Source organism: Kryptolebias marmoratus, linkage group LG10, assembly GCF_001649575.2.
Source record: "Kryptolebias marmoratus isolate JLee-2015 linkage group LG10, ASM164957v2, whole genome shotgun sequence".
Lineage (NCBI taxonomy): Eukaryota > Metazoa > Chordata > Actinopteri > Cyprinodontiformes > Rivulidae > Kryptolebias > Kryptolebias marmoratus.
Window position 1 is genome coordinate 3203440 of NC_051439.1, and position 22156 is coordinate 3225595.

The 22156-nt window shown below is 39.9% G+C and overlaps 1 protein-coding gene and 1 pseudogene across 2 annotated transcripts in view; both read left to right on the plus strand.

Moving 5' to 3' along the window:
* The window catches only part of palm1b (paralemmin 1b), a 48791-nt gene that overhangs the window by 7534 nt on the left and 19101 nt on the right, over positions 1-22156 (plus strand). The gene's annotated exons all lie outside the window — the stretch shown is intronic.
* Positions 15336-17250, plus strand: LOC119617421 (annotated as a pseudogene).

Sequence of the window (22156 nt, forward strand, 5' to 3'; positions counted from 1 at the left end):
ATATATATATATATATATATATATATATTGACTAAAAATAAAAAAATCAATATTGTATATTTGCCATCGGCTGCCCTGATTTCTATGGATCAGCATTGACAATAGAAAAACTCATATTGGTCGACCTCTATTTTGTATCTCATTAAATTTGCTGCACACTGAGTACTGAACTATCTGTATTAGAAAACATGTTGCAGCTGGGATTGAATGCAGAAAAAAAATTTATTAGCGGCTTGGATTGCTAATAATAGCCTGGGGTCACTGAGCGCATCAGTTAGCATATCCCACTGATTTTCCAACTTGCAAATGTAACATGGTTAACTTGGCTGTGACATCATTCCCAGATCCACTTTCCAATGGAAAGAAGCTTTAGAACAGAGGTCCCCAAACTCCGGTCCGCAGACCGGTACCGGTCCGTGGAGCTAAAAAGGTTGGGGACCACTGCTTTAGAACACATCTAGCTGTTCCTGCTTTTGTTTGGATTTGCATAAAACCACAAAACTCTATGTAGCTAACTGTGTCATGCAAAATTAACTGTAATGTAAGGTTTTATATAGTAATATGATTAAGTGTAAAAAAAAAAGTTTCAGTCAAAAAAATTTGTTTGCTTTATTCCCTGTCTTCCTCGAGTTTGTTTTTGATCATTGTTATCTGTTTCTAGTTACAGTATAATAAGAGTCAAGAGGCACCACTCACAAAGCACACAACAACAAATATGAGACAGACTAGTGCTGGGCGATATAACGATACATATCGTGGGGACGATAGAAAAGTGTCTATCGTGATATATTTTCTTCTACCGTCTCTATCGTTTCTATCGTAATTGTATCAATGATTCATGTAAATATTTCATAACGTAGGCTACGACTAATGTATTAGTGTTGTCACTTTGCATACATTCAGTTTATATAAGTGATAAATANTTAGACTGTTTTCTCATCTGACGCCAACACAACAAACCTCTTCTATCACTTAAAGAAGAACCACGAAAAAGAATATTTAACAATCCAAAAAGTGCGAGGTCAAACAAGTTGTAAAAGAGCTGGGAAAGTTGCGAAAAGTGAAACTATAGCCGGCCGAAGATAATGGAGTCTGTTGTCATTTGATACTGTTACGTCGTAACAGGTACATATATATTGCTGCACTAAAATGCAGCAGATCTCATTTGTGAAAGTTCAGTTAAATGTCACTTCGAAATAAAGCTTGAAAAAGGAAAGAAATTAGATTATTTTTTCGTATTTTTCAGAGAATAACTGACAACGTACGTAATTGGGGTATATCGTGATATATATCGTTATCGTGATATAAAGTTATCCATATCGTGATATAGGATTTTTTCTATATCGCCCAGCACTAAGACAGACTGAGTGAGTGAGTCAAATAGAACAAAATTATGGTACAATGTAGTTCAGGGTTTCCCCCAGAAAAGAGGCTAAGCCTGGTTGTAGGTGGCCGTTCGCCGGCCGATCGTCGGCCGACCGTGATTTAGTAAAAAAAAAAAAAAGATTACAGTTGACAGGAAAGTTGAAAATATGTCTATTTATTATGTGATAATGTAAGATATTTGTGCCAAATATTTACACAACTACAGTTTTACAAAAAGGCACTTTTGAAATACTTTTTTAAACAAAAATACAATTAAAATAAACACAAATTGTTTGCACCTAATTTGAATCCTAATTTAAGTCACACTTACAAATAATTTAAATTAACATAAATGAAAAAGTGCAAACAAGACACCAACACACGTCTCACGTCAAGGCCAATGAATAACAACAGAGAACTCTGAGAAACAGAGAGATGCCCAGTGTATTCTAAGCCTGCCAGGCTTAGAATACACTGGGGGAAACCGTGTAGTAATTTTAAACTGTATTTATATTTAATCTAATAGTTGTAAAATATATTGTGAAATTAAGTTCATATGTGAAGCACTTTTATTTTACAAAAGGAAAGATTGTTTCTCTAATATACAATATAAAAAATGTTATTTGACCAAAGGATTTAATTTTTTAATTAAAAAAAAATGCCTTACAGCCAAAAATGGTAAATATTTTAACAAATCATTAAATGTTTTGTTGAGCTGAAACACTTCTTTGCCTTATTTTGGTTCAAATTGGTCAAATTTATTCAATTCTTGAATATTTTCCAAGTGATTTGTCATTTTATCAATACACCATATAATAAGACACTTATTAGGTGGAAAAAATGTGGTTACATCAAAAATCATAGAATTAAAAAAGACAAGAAAAAAAAACACTAGAAAAATTGAATTTGGGAACAAAAAAAATTTGGAGAAAAACAAAATGGAATTTATTTTGCCCTATGTTTGTCATTTCATGTCAAATTTGACATTAGTTAAATTTTGTGGTTGAATATCTAATAATGCTGGATTATTGCAAAACAGTGATTTATTTTTTCATTTTTTACTTCATTATAACAATTTTCAGCACTTTTAAATTGAGACCAGCTCCATAAAACTGAAGTGGAACATTTTGCTTGTATTTGTGGCACAACTGTTAAAACATTATAATTTTTAGAGTACAGAAGGCCACTTACAGACACAAATATGTTGTTCAGAGGCACAAAGATGGGAACATTGTTAATTCTTCTCACTGACCCTGCTGTCATTTGGAAACCATTTATGCAGTTGTTACAAAACCAAATCAGGCATCCAAAAGGGAAAAATGAAAGGCATGCATTGCAAAACCCCTAAAGTTATAGTTTGAATGATGGTATTGTAGGGCAAAAGAAGAAGTGAAAGTTTGCTCAGTAAACATACAAAGTGATAAGGAGTAATATCTGTGCAGATCGTAGTGATGTGAGATATTAATAGATAAAGCACTGCATTTCACCTCACCCTTTTCTGTCGTCACATAATTTTACTCACTTTTTAATAATCTGCTTCCTCCTTTTCTCCTGGATAGTCAGTTTTTCTCCCCCACCTCTCTTTCTATCTCTCGTTACAAACCCCCTCCTCGCTGCATTGTCATGACAGATAAGGCAGGAGAGGATTTGTTGTTTCACTCTCCTCCCTGCAGATCATCTGTCTCCTGATTAACTGTCATTTTAAGCCACTAAGTCGTTTTAATCTCAAAGGGAGACATTCTCAACAGAATGTGTGTTTTCTGTGTGTGTGAAAGAGTGAGAGAGACTCTTGCATTTGCTCTACTAAACACGCTCACACCCACATGCTCATATGACGATCATCACAGTTGTTGCAAAGATTGTATCAAAAGCTCAATTGATAAACTGCAGAGGAAGGGGGGTCATCCATTTTTTATACTGTGGATGACTTGAACCCATTACCCCTCCACACACACACATACTCACACACACACACACACACACTAGCATCTGGTATAAAAAAGACAGAATGAATATTAGATTTTTTTTGTGAATGTAGTTTTTATCGCCATCTGCCAAATGCAAAGGCAGTATCTTAGTGTGCTCATTTCTCTGTATTGTTAGCAAAATATCTTGTGCCCCTAAGCAGATTTTAAGAAAACTCTCAGAACGTAATCATTAGGTTGAAATTTTCAACTGATATTAACTGCTGGAGCCAACCCAGTTCAAGATGGCCGCCACAGCAAAGTGATCTTAGCAAACACAAAAGTGGCTGTAACTCAGTGGGTTCTACAGATATTGGGGTAAAATTTGTGGTGGTAGTAGCTGGGACTGAGATCTAGTTTATAATTTGAGTGCTTCTTCTTAGCTTGTTTGTTGGTATTGTATTCTTTTTTTAATATAACATTTATGATCATTATGGTCATTATAAATATAGATTTCTTTTGTTTATCTAAAATGATGTTAAAAAGGTGGGCATTTAAAAGCTGCAACTTAAGCCTTCACCCTTTTTTGCACTGCTTGTATTACTCATTTTTTTATCTTAGGCTTTGTTAATCAGTGGCTTTTTTTAGTCTATAACACTTTCAGAAAGAAATCGTGGTTATTTATATCGAATTAACTTTTGGACTCAACCCCTCAATTAAAGATGGCTGCCACAGCCAACTGACCTGTGAAAGCACAAAAACAAAAAACATTTTTTCACATATATTGAGGTAAAATTTGGTCTCAAGCCTTGTTCGTAACACATACTTTGAGCACAACGCATCGTGCAACACCTTTGCTTAAGACTTTGTTATTAGCTGATGGAGTCAACCCTGTTTGTCTGTTAGCAAAATATCTCCTAATTCACTGGGCAGATTTTAAAGAACCTTTCAGAAAGTTATCACCGGATATACAGCTACTTTGGAGTCAAACCTATTTAAGATGGCTGCCACAGCTAATTGACATTAGCCAACACAAAAGTGGCTATATCTCAGTTTTACAGATACTGAGCTATTATTTGATGCAATAGTACCTGAGAGTTATTCACAACACAGATCTTGAGCATGGCATGTCATAGTCTTGCATGAGATTGCACAGGATTTTCAAGGTTTTACCAAAATGACTACAACTCCATGATTTTAGTCTCCAACTCTTGCCCAATAGGCAGCAGATGATTTGCATTCTTCTGGGAATGCTAAGGCTTTAATTTTATATGGCTTGAACCCATTACCACAGACACACACACACACACACACACACAAATATCTGGTATAGAAAAAGACAGAATGAATATTAAACTTTTTTGTGAATTCAGGTGTTATTTCTGTTTGTTTTTGATAATCATAGAAGAGATTCATTATGTCGCCATTAGACAAACAAGCTTTGTATAAACAATTGCTTGCTGTCTTGAGAGCCTTATTGGGACCTTGCCATATGGGATGGCACCTATTAGACCTAATGGTTCCCATGTTAACGTTGAGAGGCTGCTTCAGTAATGCAAGTCCATTGGCTTCCGGATATTTAGAAGTTGCTGACTGACCTGAGAGGCAGACAGCATGTCAGGATGCAAGACAGCCCTTTATGGAAACCGGTTATCCATAAGAATAAAAGCTGTGCTGTCAGCAGATCATGCTGGTGCTAATGGTGTTACTTTTTTTTCATACCAAAAACTGAGGCACAAGTCATTAATTCTTCCTTTCATTTAGGCATTTGAACAGTGACAGTTTTGGAAAATAGCAAATGCCACAAACTTTTATCCATTTTCAAGGATGATTCGGCATCTTTTAAAAGCCAAGACGTGAACCAGTTTGTTGTGGAGAAATTGCTGTTTTAATGCTAAACTAATTTACAACCACAAGGGCAAATTAGCTACAGGAAGTAATAATGAATTTTAGAAAGCAAGTCATGATAAAGCTGTGTTATGTTCCATCATCAACTCATTGCATGCTGTGTAAAAACAGCTGTGTTTTTATTTGCCATTTTGTCTAAAGCATCAAATACTTATCCTGTTTCAGAAAACTGCTGCCAAATAATTAACCATGCAAAACATGGCCACACGGTTCAATGTTCGGTCAGTTGCAAATACTTAGAATTCAATGAGACATGAAGTGAAACTGCCTATTTTCTCATCATTTTCTTACAATATTGTCTCCAACAGTTGCAGCCCAGTGAGATACTACCTTTAATGTTACACGTGTTGTCAGCCTGAACAGAGTGTTTAAAACATCTTGTCACACACCTATCAGATGCTCCATACTTTGCTTTTCCTCCCTTGTACAAGCTGAACATGTGTTCTGATCTCCATGCTGTGGCTATAATCAGCGCACAGATCAATAATGTGTCACAAGAGCTGTAGACTCAGCAAGCATTACCTGGACACTGGATACATGAAAAATAACAAGCAAAGACCTTGACTGAAAAGTTTTGCAGTGGTAAGGTTCATTGTTGCAAAACAGAATTGAGGAAAAGAAATGTGACCATGAGACAAATTAACAGACACAGATAACAGGAAAAGAAACACAGGAAATTACTTCAGCTCAGTCTTTTTTAAGAACTTACAAGACAGAGAACAGGATTAGTTTGATTAAAAATTCATTGTCTTTTGTTTATTCTTCTAAGTTACCTTAGCAGTATATAAAATTAATACACACTGTGTTTTATTCCATATTACAAATTGTGTGTCAGAGAAGATGCCTTTTTCCTGCCTCACTATCATGGGGGTTGAGAAATGAGAAATGGGGGTTGAGTTTTACCCGCCGGTATTACATCTCTAAGCTTGCAGTGGAGGTAGTCACAGAGCTGAGTTGGTGTGAGCAGTGCTCTGCTCTGATCAGTGGTGCTGCTGTCACTTTGCTGGTTCGTGCCATGTTGATTTAAGGTGGGTAAGCTAGGTATGAGATTCTGACGTTCTGATAGCTTGGAGCAAATATACCATGGTTTCACACTATTATGGTAATAAAAAAAATTTCAAACTGAAGCTTGTTATTTCTTTTGCTTTTATTTAAAAACAAAATATGCAATTACTGTTACTTTTGCAGCCTAAATAATTTCAGATATTACTTAGTCATTATTTTGTACGTACAATAGTATAATAATACTGAATAAAATATTTATTTATAATTATTTCAATTTAAGTTCACAGATATGAATTAGAGAGACTGAGAGAACACAGTTGGCATTGGCATTAACTGATGAAGTCAACCCTGTTGGCAAAATATCTCGTGAACCAGTAGATGGATTTCATTGAAAAGCTCACCACAGGATCTCTGACTGATTTCACACTTTTGGTGGGAAATCAGTTGAAGGCGGCCACTACAGATATTCCCTTAACCCTTAACAAACACAAAAATGGTTATAACTCAGCCAATTTTACTGATTGTCCAAACAATTGATGGGGTTGTTGCTGAGTAAACTTCAACACAAACTCTGAACGCTAACAGTGTGGGATCTCACAATATTGCATGTGATTGGCAAAATGGCTATAACACCATGACTTTTCAACATAAGCTGATCTTAGTTTAAAACACTGGCATGCATTCTTTCAGAGAAAGCTATTTACTTTCTGAAGCCTGGATTTAAATTCAGTTTAAAAGTATTTTTTTATATTCTGCTTTTTTATTTGTTTCATTCATTTGGTTAAAGTTAGGCATTGACTACTTGGTTAGGTTTAGGAACCAAAAAACAAACAAACAAACTAATAAATACTGGTCTGATTGAAATGCAATACTACTCTGTACTTTGAACGCTGAAAAAATTGTAATAAATAATTGTATCAGAACTGTTAAGAATGCTTTTCTCTACAATAACCACTATTATGCCTGTCTGTAATACATGTATATAGTTAGCTGATTGAAAACTGGTTAACTCTGTTTCCTTGAACATCTTCATTATTGTCTTGTAGTAACTGTAGTAAAACTGACTGGAATTCAACATTTACTAACTTTTGATGTACTCAAAGAATAAGAGTTACTGAATATTTGAATTTTTTGCCATTTTTTGATGCAGTCTGACTGCTGGCTGACACACACCACAGAAATCCTTCCAACAGTGAGAATTTATGGTCAGTGACTATAGGCTTTGCTGTATTCTTTGAGTTGATCTAACAAAGAAACACAAGTGAATTTTAAAGGTCTCCTGCTGTACCAATTTGTGACGCCATGGGCTCCTGGTAAAAAAAATCTAAAATGGAGTGAGAACAAGACCCTATTATAGCATTAATCACAAGTTAGAACGCTTCTTATTAAATTTTTCCATGTTGCCAGAGTGATGCAATAAAACTCCACAAAGGTCACAATTTTAGAGGCTTGATTATCAAACGAACACTTTTCAAGCTGTGGAGCAGTAGTAAAATCACACACTGATCCACTCTAGCATCTACAATCTGCACATTCAACCTGCTGCTTTGGAAATATGGTTGTTCACTTTTAAGTTGTACATTTGGACTGGAAACTTTAGATTATTCTGGTACAACAAGTAAATACATGTTAAGTTTGTGTCTGTAGACAAAAAAACAATGTATCACTGTAGGCCTAGCATTCCTTAAATGAATACAAAATAACTCACTGCTTTTCCTGCCAGAGTTTTAGACTAAAATCATCTTATGTTTAGAAATGACAGAGTTGTAGCTGCTTAAGTCAAACCTCAAAAGTAATGTTATGTGCAATATCCATCAATACCCCAAGATACAAGGCTCAGAGAATGTGTTGTGAATGACTCTCAGCTACTACCACATTCAATTTTAGCTCTATTTCTGCATAACTAACTGAGTTATAGCAATTTTGTGTTTTTTTTTTTAAGTTCAGTTGGCTGTGATGGTCATATTAAATGAGATTGAGTCCAAAGGTTAATCAGTTGTAGAGGTAAATTTAATGTTTTTTTTTTCCTGAAAGTTTCATTTAAATCCATCACGTGTTTGTTGAGATATTTTGTTAACAGACAGAAAAAGTTGCCTTCAAAGAATTAATCGCCAGATTTTAAACAAAGATCTTACACTATCTTTTTGTGCTTAAAATATGTTGGTAATCAGCCCCAGCTACTACCACCCCAAATTTTAGTTTACCGTAATATCTGTAAAACTGACTGAATGGTAGCCATTTTTGTGATTTTTAAAAGGTTGGTTGTGTTTGTACATCTAATGATTGCTTTCTGCAAGTTTTTTTTTTTTTACTTCCTATAAATTCAGCACAAGTTCAAACCCACAGGGATCATGTTGTCATGTGGAGTATGTCATTTTACCACTTAAAGGCCAGATGTCAAAAATGCCTCTTGGTTTTCCTCACCACCATGTCTTCACCCCCTTACCACAGTTCTTAGTCTGCATGTGGCTTCTTATTTGTCCTGACGATGTGAATGTTAAACAGTGCTTCATTTGTGCTCTTGACATGGATTGTTCAATATTGCCCCATCTTCTGTAATGACAGAGATGGTATTTATTGGTGACTTGGAAGGGAAGAGGAGATTTACCCCGTGACCCTGGAATACTAACATGTGTCCTCAGCGGACTTCCTTCGGTTTTTATTGGCGCTGCACTGTTTACGTTTGGCACAATGTGTGTTGTGCCTCAGATAGGAGGTTGCCGAGCTGCATGTGAAGTAGTGAAGAGGTCGCAGTGTGTGTGTATGCACGCACAGCAAGCCTGGTCTGAACAGAAAGGCAGGGCTATTGTTGTCCCTGTGCTCTTTTAGCCTGAAGGAAGGAAGCCGGGGACGCTGGGACCAGTGAGGAGAAAAACTACTCAAACTCAGTGAGAGTGAAGTGGACTTGAAATTAGCTTCCTCTTTTAGAGTCTCTGTTCTTTTATTGCTCATTAAACTCAAGACTCATTGTGAAATTCATTGTTCTTTTATTTAGATGAAGCATTTTGTGTAATTTTTCTTTCAGAGTTCACATTTAGGAATTTTCCACATTTCAAGGGCAATTAACTAGTTATTTAGCTTGTCCTGATTAACTTTTGAATTAATTTTATCACTTTTGAACTTTTAACTAATGTCTTCACAGCTGTTCGAGTTTCATGTACTCACAAATCTGTCAGAGAGATTGATCAATGGCTAAACAATATCAGTAAAAAGGTTCTTGCTATTGTGAATTAACACCTGAATGAACACACTTGTTTCTTAAAAGGTAAGAATGTCTCAGTGGGAATAGTTTTGAGCGCACATTCCAGTAAATCTGTAATTGGAACCATTCAAAGCATTTTTCTGGTTTGATTGTTGCAGCGTTTCTGTGAAATGCAGCTGCCACATGACAGCAAACAGACCACATGTGAAAAAAAAAAAATCTGATTCTCCCCTGTGTCTTTGATTTGTTCATGTTTAACTATTTGTCCGCTCTTAATCTTCAGCTTAGATTGCAAACATCTCACTGAAGCTGTTGGCCTGACTTAGCAGAAAGGGGTCTAATTAGCCATCAGTCTGTCAATACACAAAGTATGAATTGCACAGACATTTCAGTTTATATTGTACGTCTCAGTATTCCCAATCAATAAATAATGCATGATTCAGTTTGATTTGGTTTTGATTCATTATTTGCACCACGGTTGAATAGTTGTCTGTTGTTATGTTGTCTGTCTTTATTGTTACAGACACTGGAAATTGTTTATTTGGATTAGCATTATTTTCACAAATATTAGACAATAGAAGTCATCCATTATGTTGTTGTTGATCCATATCTGGATTCCTTTTTTGTAATTAATATTATAATTTGATTTGTTTATATATCTCTGGATCACAACAAGTCATTTTTGAGCTCTTAATATATATAGAAAAAAAACAGTTCCCTCTGAAGAAGTGCAGAGACAACTTTATTTATTCAGAAAATTTGGTGTGATAATTTAGCTTTTAAAGCACCAAGACTTTGGGTATGTAAATATTTCAAAGTGTTCGTGTTTATTGTGCTGTAAGAACAGGTCAACTACTGCAAGAAACTGACTTACTGGTGCTTCTTTAAAAGTTTTTCTAACAGCAACATGAAGACAAGTTTGATGTAACAGTCTTTGACTAATAATAATATAGATTCCCACTTTTAATTTAAGGTATTGGTTAAAAGATGTTCAATGTGGGGCTTAAAAAAAAGGTTTTCATCTGTTAAAATACCAAGATATTTATATGATGACAACTTCAGTAGGGGTGTTTTATATGGGAAAAATTATATTACAGGGACATGAGTTTTGTCAGCATTTACCACCAGTTTAATAATAAATAAATTTAACTAAATAATGTCAAATAGACTACAGATGATCAAAAATTGAAGCAACAGTGTTTATGTGACAATAAACAACAGTATCATCAGCATAATAGTGGAAATATTCATTGGTTAGATTCTGGCAAACATTGTAAAAAGCATAGGTTCTAAATGAAAGCCTTGAGGCACACATTTTCTTCCATTTAAATATCTGGAAGAGCGACCATTTGTCAGGATCTTAGATAAGTTGTCAAAGGAGAGGAGCAGCTCGGTGACAGACAAAACCAGGAGACTCAAGTAACAGTAAGTGACTTTATTTACAGTGACTAAATTTAGGAACGACTGGAACCAGGATCTGGAAGAGAGAGACAACAGGTAAGTACTGAGGTGGGGTAAGTCTCTGGTCTGGGTGTGAGTTTGCTTGTAAGGTTCGGAGGAACGTTTGCTTACAGTGCGAAGGTGAGTCTCTGGCATGGAAGGTGACGAGGTGGTAGGTATTTACAGGTGAAGGTGTAAAGGTATCCAATTCCAGCCGATAGCAGTGACAGACAGGTTCTCCAGAGGCAGGTAAGCAGACAGGTTCAGGTAAGCGGCTCTTAATATCCTTACTCTTGTGGTCTTAGGTGATCTGGTAAGTGATTCGTTCCACGGGCACAGATGCAGCAGGTCAGACTGGCTCAGGTAAGCAATACCAGTACTTTCCTTCTCGGTGGTTCTTGACTTGGCTCAGACAGGTCTCCAGGAGGAACAGGAAGAGGCACACAGGCAAAACAACAGTCTTAGCAAAAACTTTAGAGACTTAACTTCTTTCACGTTAAAAGGCCGAGAGATTTGTACCGCAAGGCAATAAATGCTCCAGCACTGGTCTGATCCACACCAAGGCCTTAAGTACCGGTCTGGTTGACAAAGCCGATCTGCAGGTGAGGAGGGAGTGGCAACTCCCACACAGGAGAGAACTGGTACCGCCCACCAGGAAGTGATTTTCCAGATCACCACATCATTAAGTTGCATCCACTGCTTACCACTGGAAGAATAAGATGGAAAACCAATCAACAGTCTGAAAAAGCAAGAGCATTTAGCTACCATGATCTACAGTGTTTAATGCTTTTGACAAATTGATATAAATATCAATAATAACTACCCTTAGTAAAATTCTAACATTTCTGTCTTCTTTCTTTGATTTAAATGTTGTTTTTGTCAAAGGACACCTTAGTCAGATGTAATGTAGTTCTGGCATTGTGTATAGAGGTGTTTCCTATCTGATGGTGCACAGGGGCAATAAAACTACAAATCTCTGAGTAGGTGTTTATGTTGGAGTAAGTTACACTGCTTGTTTTTTGGCTCTTGTATAAACTAATTCTGCAATAATAAGAACTGCTGCAACTACTGGCAGATTATGCATGAAACAAAAATGGATGCCCCATGTGTGTTCTGGAGGCAGACAATGTGAGTGGTCCTATGTTAGTACTGCATGTATTGCTTGACTTTTTTTACTGCCAGACTGTGTTACGGTAATAATTAAAAGTTTTTCTGAACCAGCTTCTCAGATCATATTAGTGAGTGACTAAAAACCTTCTTTCTTAAAGGCAGCATGTAATGAATTTTAAGACTTTTTTTTCTCAAAGAAACTGTTATTCAAAACTAGCCATTTTGCTGACAGAGCCGCAGCTAATCTTGGTTTGCTGCATCTTCCCAGTTTATCAGTAGAAACAATGGTATCAATAAATTAGAGGTGTGATGGTATATGTATTTGTACTGAACTGTACAGACATTTGGCACAGGTAGAATGTAGTGCATGCTGAATCCGTTAGTCACAAGTGATCAAGTTTATCGAACTCGTTGCTTGAGACATGACTTTTAGGACACTGTTTACAGTTCACAGTGGATAAAAAAGACAGGACAAAGGGGCTTTTTGATTTTATACTGAAATTACCAGTTGGTAAATCCTGTCTTACTGTACATGACATGCTGTCTTAGAGCCTTCATAGCAAGGGTTTGTTCATCTGTCTGCTTCTGGGAGAACTTCTGTCAATTTAAAAATGGAAGATACAGAAACAACAAGAACTACAATTTGTTTTTTGTCTCTTTTTCCTGTTGTACTGAACCAGTACAAAATTGTATCCCTTATACCAAAGTACGTATCGAACTGTAAGTTATCCGTACCGTTACACCCTTACTATAATGTCTATGCTTCTTTGTCTTTAGATGAACATAACATTCCCAATCAAAGATGATTAGTGTGTGTTATTATTCATTTAGCTTCCCGTACCCTAAGTTGATTACTTTAAGGGAATTCAAAGTGACTGCCTGTGCCAGAGCATGAGCAAAATGTGGTTAGAAAGAGATGATGTTGTACAGTGCAGTCAATTAATGTGTTTCTGGAAATCCTACGGCAGCAGTTCACACAACAAACAAGGATGGTCTCAAGTTTGTTTCTGTTGCATACCTGTTCTTAAAACACTGCAAACAAATCCAAACCAAACAAAATATAACAAATTTTAATTTGTTGTTAATAAGTACAGTTATTAAGATGTCTACTTTTACCAGTTCTGTCTTAAATGTTATTGTTGATCAGTTACATTTATCTGCATCAGTATGTTATTGTACTCTGAGTAATTCACTGCCTCTCAGTATCTTCCCTTTCTTGTCGTAAATGTAATTACTCCCCTAAGTCTGCCACAGAGATGTTGGTTTATGTTTCTACTTTCCACTGTCTCTGTAATTTGTCAGAGAAGCAGCGGAACATAAGCATAGGACTTTTCAACAGAATGAACCTAGTTTTCTAATGCATTATTAAATTCACAACTGGCAGTTTTAATCCGTTTTAAATGGTGTGGCAAAATGGGAAATCTGTTCTCAAAGCCCTGAGCTACTGTGGTTTATTTTGTGGTGTCATTAAGTTTAAAAAGAATGGCAAAGTCTTAAAGGTTCGTAAAAAGCATTTTAAAATTATTTAAGCGTTAAGGCAGCAAACGCGTAAAGGCGGGCTGCTTACTCGGTTTTAATTAACAGAGTAGCTAATGTTTGGGGTGGCTAAGCTAACGCGTAAAGGCGGGCTTGGTAACTGCTTAGCGGTACATCGCTAGCATTAACAGTCGGTGAAGTCGCGGTGAGCAAACTTTATCCTCGGTGTTATAGCTAATGTGTCAAGACGAGCTATAGTAAGCTATCGGCATGGCTACGGCTCCCACTCCCGCTAAAGGGTCGGAACCGAAGGCTAAAGATGCTGCACCCCGCCCGTGCCCAGCGTCATGCGGGGCCTCCATTTCGGGCAGGGACTCGCACCCAATGTGCATTGCCTGCATGGGCACTAAACACGCTCAGGCGTCGCTGGCTGACCCTCACGAGTGCCAGCATTGCTCGTCGATGCCGAAAAAAATCCTGGAAAGGCGGCAAAGAGTAGCTGTAGCTAACAGCCAGGATCCGTGTCTCTTTTCACCAGCAGCTGTTACAGCGGGTCCCCGCCCATGCCCCCTCTGTTTGAGGGTCTCAGGGAGATCGGGGAACTCGAAACGGGCAACGAGGAAACGGACGGTGATGCAAACTCCGACCTCCTCGAACTGGAAGACATGGAAGACGAGGAAGATGACGTCCAGGCCGCCCAGCAGAGCCAAAATCGCCTCCCCTGTGGACAGCAACCTGTACAATGTGTGTGAGTTGGGGCTGGCCGAACCCCCAACTGTGGAGCCTTCCGTGGCTTACCATCTTCACCCTAACCGCAGATCCGTGTCAGCATCCTCAAGCATCTCGCTTCCAGGTAAAATAGATCGCCTCACCGCATCTATTTACCAGCGAACGTACAGGTATGCTGCACAATCAGTGTGCTCGCTTAATGCAGTTACACTATTGTCAGCCTACCAAGGTGAAATCTTGGAGGAGATGGGTTGTCAGCTGGACTCGGGGACACCAAACCCCACCCTTTGGGATGAGATTTGTGTGGTGAACGATCTTATCCTACGCTCCTCCAGAGGTGCGGTTCAAGGTTGTGGTCGTGTCATGGGACTGGCAGTCTCAGGGGAGTGGGCCCTCTGGCTGAACCTGTCAGGTCTGAGTGACACCCAAAAAACTGAGATCATGGATTTGACCTATGATCCATCAAAGGGTCTTTTTGGCCCCTCCCTGGAGAAAATGAGGGAAATAAGTTCCCTCAGAAAACAGGAGGGAGAGGCTTTCAACCTTTGTTTGCCTCGTAAACCTAGCCAAACTCCCCCAACGGGACAAAGACCTGGCTTTGCAGCCGCTGCAGTGAGAGCACAGCAGGGTGGACCGAGGGCTCCAAGAAGGCATGCCGCACAACCTCCACAGCAAAATAAATCTGAGAACACGAAACCATGGGGTAAGCATTCTTTTGAAGCGGCCGCTGCAAAGAATCGTCCATCTTACCCCGGGGAGGGGAAAAAGAAACGGGCAACCTAGCCCCTGTTTTTTTCCCACAACTTCCTCCCCGGAAGAGAGGGTTTCCAGACAACAGAGCAAACCTCTCGGTCCTGTGTTCAAATTCTCCTGTGGTTCCCAGTTCATCAGGAGTTCGGTTAAATTCTCCTCCTCATGTTCAGAGAGAGGAAATTTTGAGACAAACACAGTGTTTCCCAGCACTTCAACAGTGTCAAGTAACACCTCAGAGCACTGTGACAGTGTCACCAAGCACTCACCAGTGCCCCCTCACACATTTTTCTGTTCCGGAGGAAGCAAAGAAATTTAAAAAAGCTTTACTGCATCCAGGCATGTTGCCGAGGGCAGAAAGCCCCCCACAAAAAAAGAAGAAAATATCAAAAATAAATCCATGTCACCCCCCTCTGTACCCAGCAGAGGGAGCTGGCACTCTCAGCATGAGAGCAGAGGCCAGCAGTACAGAGGTGGTAACGTCACTCAACATGGCCGACCGGCTCTCTTCCCAGGCAGAGGAGTGGCGCGCATGCGCAGTCTCCCCGTGGGTTTTGGGCACAATTTCCAGGGGTTACAGACTGCAGTTCGCTGTGAAACCTCCGAGGTTCAGCGGAGTGCTTGTTTCGGTGGCCAACGGGGATTCGGGGCATGTCCTGAAGGACGAGATCTCATCCCTGTTAGCCAAACAAGCAATCAGAGTGATACCGGAAGAAGAAGTTCGTCAAGGCTTCTACTCACACTATTTTCTCATTCCAAAGAAAGACGGCGTGTCATTATGGCCCATACTGGACCTGCGTGTGTTAAACAAACACTTACGCAAGTATTCATTCAGAATGTTGACACACAAGACGCTGTGTCGCTCCATTCATCCGGGGGATTGGTTTACAACCATCTACCTTTCCGACGCATACTTCCACATTGCCATTTACCCTCCACACAGAAAGTTTCTCCGGTTTGCGTACCAGGGCACAGCCTACGAGTATCAAACTGTCCCGTTCGGGCTGTCATTAGCTCCGAGGGTGTTCAGCAGGTGTGTAGAGGCGGCGCTGTCCCCGCTGAGATCAAGCGGCATCAGAATTTTTTCGTACATAGACGATTACCTAATTTGCTCTCGATCAAGAGATCAGGCAATCAGCGACTCTCGGGTGGTGATAACCCACCTCATCAACCTGGGATTCAGAATAAACCAGACGAAGAGTCGGTTAATTCCAGTGCAGTGCACGGAGTATTTGGGTCTCAAAATAAACTCCCTCTCCTACCGCGTCACGCTATCGGAGGGGAGCACCCTGTCTTTTGCTCAGTGCATGACACGTTTCCAGCTCGGGAAAGTTGTTCAATTCAGACTTTGCCTACGGCTCCTCGGCCTCATGGCGTCGGTGATTTCCGTTGTTCATCTGGGCCTGTTACAGATGAGGGATTTTCCGCGGTGGGTCGCTTCACTACGACTATGTCCCCGCCGGCATCTGCACCACCGAGTGAGAATAACACCCACGTGTGTAGCGGCTCTCCGGCCATGGGGAGACCCAGCGGTCTTCGCGGTGGGCTCGCCCCTGGGCACGGTATCATCCAGGGTTACCCTGATAACGGATGCGTCCATGGGATGCAACCATGATGGGCAGAGCTGTGAACGGTGTATGGTCGGGAAAAATGGTGCGGCTCCACATCAACATGCTGGAACTGCACGCTGTATTCCTAGCTTTGAAGCATTTCATGCCGTTGATGGTTGGTCGCCACGTCTTGGTAAAGACAGACAACACCACAGTGGTGGCGTATATCAACCGTCAGGGCGGGACCCGATCAATTCATCTACACAAACTGGCCAGAGAAATACTCATATGGAGCAGCACCAGATTTCTATCTGTGCACACGACGCATGTACCAGGAATTCTAAACAGAGCGGCCGATCTGTTATCCAGAGGCACCCCTCTTTACAGAGATTGGGAGCTGCACCCTCAAGTGGCGGAGCAGATCTGGCAGAGATACGGCCGGGCTGCCGTAGATCTCTTCGCCTCAAGGGAAAACGCTCATTGCCCACTGTTTTTCTCCCTCTCGGACCGAGACGCACCACTGGGCGTGGACGCACTGGCTCACACATGGCCGAATGTGTTGCTCTATGCGTTCCCCCTTCTGAGCCTGATATCCCCAACTCTAGTCAGAGTGAGGGAGCAGGGCCTGTCTTTAATTCTGGTGGCCCCGTGGTGGCCATCAAATCCCTGGGTGGTAGAAATAATTCAGGTTCTGTCAGCACAACCATGGCCCATTCCCATTTGCAGGGACCTTCTGTCTTAAGCTCAAGGGGAGACTTATCATCCACATCCAGATCGTCTGGCTCTCTGGGCCTGGCCCGTGAAAGGTTGAACCTAAATGCGACTGGTCTCCCGCCAGAGGTCATTGACACCATCCAGAATTCAAGGGCTCCTTCAACTCGCTTTCTTTATAATGGTAAATGGCAAGTTTTTGAGGAATGGTGTGTGGCGAGACAGGCTATCCCTTTTCAGTGTTCGGTGGTGGAGGTTCTCTGCTTTCTGCAGAGCTTGTTGGTAAGGGGCAAGGCCTTTTCAACTATTAAGGTTTATTTGGCTGCAATCTCAGCTTGTCATGTGGGATTTGGTGATAAACCTGTGGGGCAGCACCCGTTGGTGTGCCGTTTCATGAAGGGGGCTCGACCTAAACTGCCCACCTCCAGGCCTTTCGTGCCATTATTGGACCTGACTCTGGTACTAGAGGCCCTTTGTCATCATCCTTTTGAGCCAGTGGAGGGTATTGGTATGAAATTCCTCACATTGAAAACTGCACTGCTCTTAGCTTTAACTACTGCTAAGAGAGTGGGTGAGTTACACGCACTGTCTGTCAGTCCTATTTGCCCACAGTGGGCACCAGGGCTCTCCAAAGTGTGTTTGAGACCTAACCCTGCTTTTGTGCCTAAGGTGATGGAAACATCATACAGGTGTTCGATCAGAGTGAGGTGTTTCACCAGCACATCCCTTCTTGCATGAGCACGGAAAGAAACCGACTTAGAATGAGTTTAGAGGGGTAGGTTGGCCGTGATATTGGATGGTGGGTGGAGCCACAGTCACGGCTCAACCTGTCTGTCGCAGACAGACGTGATGTCATTCGAGCTTCCGTAGTTGGTCACGCTGAGGCGATTCCCATAGTCAAACACCTCACTCTGTTATCAAAGAACCAGGGATTACGTTAAGTAACCCAACATTTTTCTTTGTAGGTTACTTTTTTTTTTTTTACAGTGACTCTGGAGTGTGTAAGTTAAGTCAATGCTTATCACACCACACTACCTTCAATTTAATTTTCAATTCACTTCAGGACATTAAACATAAAAAAACCTCCAATTCATAAACCTAATTTAGATCCAGATTAAAATCTGATTCAAGTCAATTCATTCCTATAGTAATGCAATTAGGTTTACATACAGTACATTAGAAAAAGCCAATTAGTAAAAGTCATAATAATAATTGGCGGCTGTGGCTCAGGAGGTGGGGGTTTGTCCTGTAATCGGAGGGTTGCTGGTTCAAGCCCCCACTCCGGCTGTCTCAGCCGTTGTGTCCTTGGGCAAGACACTTCACCCGCCTTGCCTACTGGTGGTGGTCAGAGGGCTCGGTGGCGCCGGTGTGATGGCAGCCTCACTTCTGTCAGCCCGCCCCAGGGCAGCTGTGGCTACAATGTAGCTTACCACCATCAGTGTGTGAATGGGTGAATGATTGTAGTGTAAAGCGCTTTGGGGTCCTTGGACTAGATAAAGCGCTATATAAGTGCAAGCCATTTACCATCTATTCAAGGAAGCCAGCAGTTTGTGTAAAATTTTCATTTTTGGCGCAATCTCCCATCCTGAGCAGCACATTGACGACAGTGGAAAGGAATTACACCTTTTTAATAGGAATAAACCTCCAGCAGAACCAGGCTCAGGATGATAAGCCATGTGCCTTAATCGACTGGGGTTTGAGAGGACAGGAACGAGACACAAACACAGAAGAATTAGTCTAGGTGTAGGTTCTATGGGACAAAACGTAAAGAAAACACAAATTAATGGCAGCAACATATGCATATATAAACTTGGAGAGTAGAAAGAGTAAAGACAGAAGCAGAGTGAAGGAATGTAGTCAGTATGTCCTCTAGTAGTCAGTAAGCCCAAGCCAACCTTAACTATAGTATTTATCAAAAAGGAAAGTTTTAAGCCTAGTCTTAAAAGTAAACAAGACAGAAACTGGAAGTTGCTTCCACGAGAGAGGAGCCTGATAACTGAAAGATCTGCCTCCTGTTCTACTTTTAGAAATTCTAGGAACCACAAGTAAACCTGCAGTTTGAGAGCAAAGTGCTCTGTTAGGAAAATATGGAACAAGAAGATCTTTAATATAAGATGGAGCTTGGTTGTTGAGAGCTTTGTTTGTTAGAAGTAAGATTTTAAATTCTATTCTGAATTTGACATGGAGCCAATGGAGAGAAGCTAAAACTAGAGAAATATGATCTATCCTTCTCACTCCCATCAGGACTCCGGCAGCAGCATTTTAGATCAACTGAAGTCATCTCAAAGAGTTTTTTGGACACAGACAGGGGATTCAAATGTAGCTGGCAGGTGTCAAAAATCGCCATATAAAACTTTCATTCAGCCACATTTTAGCTGACTTTTTGTTGATTGACCAGAAATATTTAGTAACTGTTTGCCTAGAAGCACACCTGTCTTATCCCTGATCTGCATGGCGATGCAAAATGTAATTTTATTCACACAAAATAGTGGTTTTCTTACTCCCCGAGTTTGTTTTTGATAATTTTGCTCAATCCATGGGCACAGCCATCTTGAGCAAGCAAGCAAGCGCTGTTGTTGTAACACCACCACGGACTGGACAAGAGTTCTAATTTTTCTGACAAGACTTCTGATTGGTCAGTGTTGTGGGTGTGACACTTCATCATTTTCCAGGCAGTAGATGACAGAGTAAAAAAAGAACAGGTGGATTCTACCAACCACAAAGAATGCCAAGACAATCTATTTCAAATCCCAAGTCAATATATTTTTATTCAGATCTGTTGTACAAGATTACTTACTTCAGGTTTACTGCCTTTGGAGATAGTTCCTTGTCTTGGCTAAGTGAATTCTTCATCTGATATTCTGAAAACTCTCCCTGTTCTTCCAAAAAAACAAAAAATGTCACTAATTGTCCTCAAAAACTTATGATTTCAAATTCAATTTTTTCTCCTTAATCAAGCCCCTACTTTTCTAAATAGCCTCCTACTCCTGATACTTTTGAACCCCCTGTATACAGATAATAAAGAATTACACTAGTCCAGCCTAGAAGTGATAAATGCATGGAACAGTTTTTCTGCATGGTTTTGGGACAAAATGTTTCTAATTTTAGTGACATTATGCAGGTGGATGAAAGTGGTCCTGGTATAATTTTTAGTGTGGGACTTAAAAGACATGTCCCAGTCAAGTCCCAGTCAAGTCCCACCAAGGTTCCCTACATTATTACTGGAGGTCAAGTTATTGCCAGCCAGAGAAAGTGAAAAACTGCATAGTTCAAATATGAACAGAAATCTGTCCATACAACATTAGGAACAGAGAGTAACTCACTCATTCAAAAAAGAACTGTAAATACATTCATGTTCAGCCTAAATGTGTATATTTTTAAAAGTGCTCATTAGTCATTCTTAATAGTAAACAAATTGCAGCAACAGGCTGTGGATGTCAGCTGCCATTGTCTTTCAAGCCGATGGCTCTAGGCAATCAATTCAACTAATTCAGTTTCCAACTTTTGTATTCTACTTGGAGCACAATGTTATGGATTTGTTTGGCTGAAAAGATTTGGTTAAGGTTTCAAAAAGTACTGCAGAATAGAGCATTTTGAGCACATTCATTTCACAGTGTACAAATTAGATTATTCAGCATTTTAGGAACAGTGTTTTTTTGAGGGAAGGAACAGTTTCATTTGGTAGGAACTTTAGAGCATTAGCATTTAGTAGCTTCTGTCTATGCACGTCTCTGCTGTTACAGATGAGCTGTGACTGTCTCAGCTGATGCTAAAAGAGATCTTAGCAGGGTCAGGATGTTCGGTCCTCCAGTTCCGATGGGTTCAAATGATTGATTACTAATGGATGCTATTAGTCGTGGTATGTTTTTATTTTTTTACAGCGCTAGTCTTGCATAATAAACCTCTTTTTACTCAGAGCCTTTTCCACGTGTCTTACTCACATGTCCTTATTTTTCCCTTTTGTGCTGGAATGGTATAGAGGCAAAAACAGGAAAAGAAAAATGTGTCTCAAAAGTATAATATGTCTGTGTTTATGTGCATGCTCCAGGGGCCTGATCAGATGATTGTGGTTCAGTTTTGCTCGGAAGAGTCTCCATGTGATGGTGAAGGGAAAGCAAAAAGAAGCACATCTTGAGTGTCAGGAGTGGTGCCCCACATGTTACAAACTGTTACAGGTTCAGCTGTTTATGGAACAAACAAGACGTGCAGTTATAAAGCAGGGTGACATAAGAGCTATTGACACAGTGTGCTTTTACCCCTTATAATTCATGCTCTGTGAGTAGTTAGCCAGGAAACGATGCCAGCTAATTCACACTGTAACAGCAGGGGCTGTGCCACTCATCAGGAATAGTGATACATTTTACTTGAACTGGGCTGGGCAGGAAAGTCATTAAGAGATGTTTTTTTAGTCTTTTGTAAGAGTTTGGTTTGAGCAAGTGAGAAGAATTAAGAGTCTCACTATCGTTGTGATTCAACAGTCACACTGAGGCTGCAATAAGCACAGCACCTTATGTGTTTCAGACACCACCTACAATCTGTATAAAGGATTATCTTTTAACAAATTCTCACATTTATATTACAGGCTTTACCACAAACAAGTTGAGACTCCTGTCAGTTAGACAAGTTAGTTTCTTCTAGTAGAGTTGAGCCTATAGATAATTTGACACCAAGTCAGTGAGTCTAAACTTGATAGCTGCCTTAATCATTCAGCTGTATTGATTTCCACAAACTGTAAGGTAACCTAATGCTGAAATAATGTGTGCAATTGTGTACCTTAATATTCAAACTGCAATTTTCAGCTCAAGCATCTGTAGTCAGTTGAAAATGAGTCTTTGGTTTTGTGAACCCAAGCAGCTGATATGCATTCCTTTAATGAATGCTAAGACTTTATTTTCTTAGGAAATGGATTAGGAAAAGCTGTGAAAATGTATTTTAGTGCAAGCAGGCTTTTAAACTTGAACATTTTTTTGTTACTGGGATTTTAGCTATTGAAAAAATCTTCACTG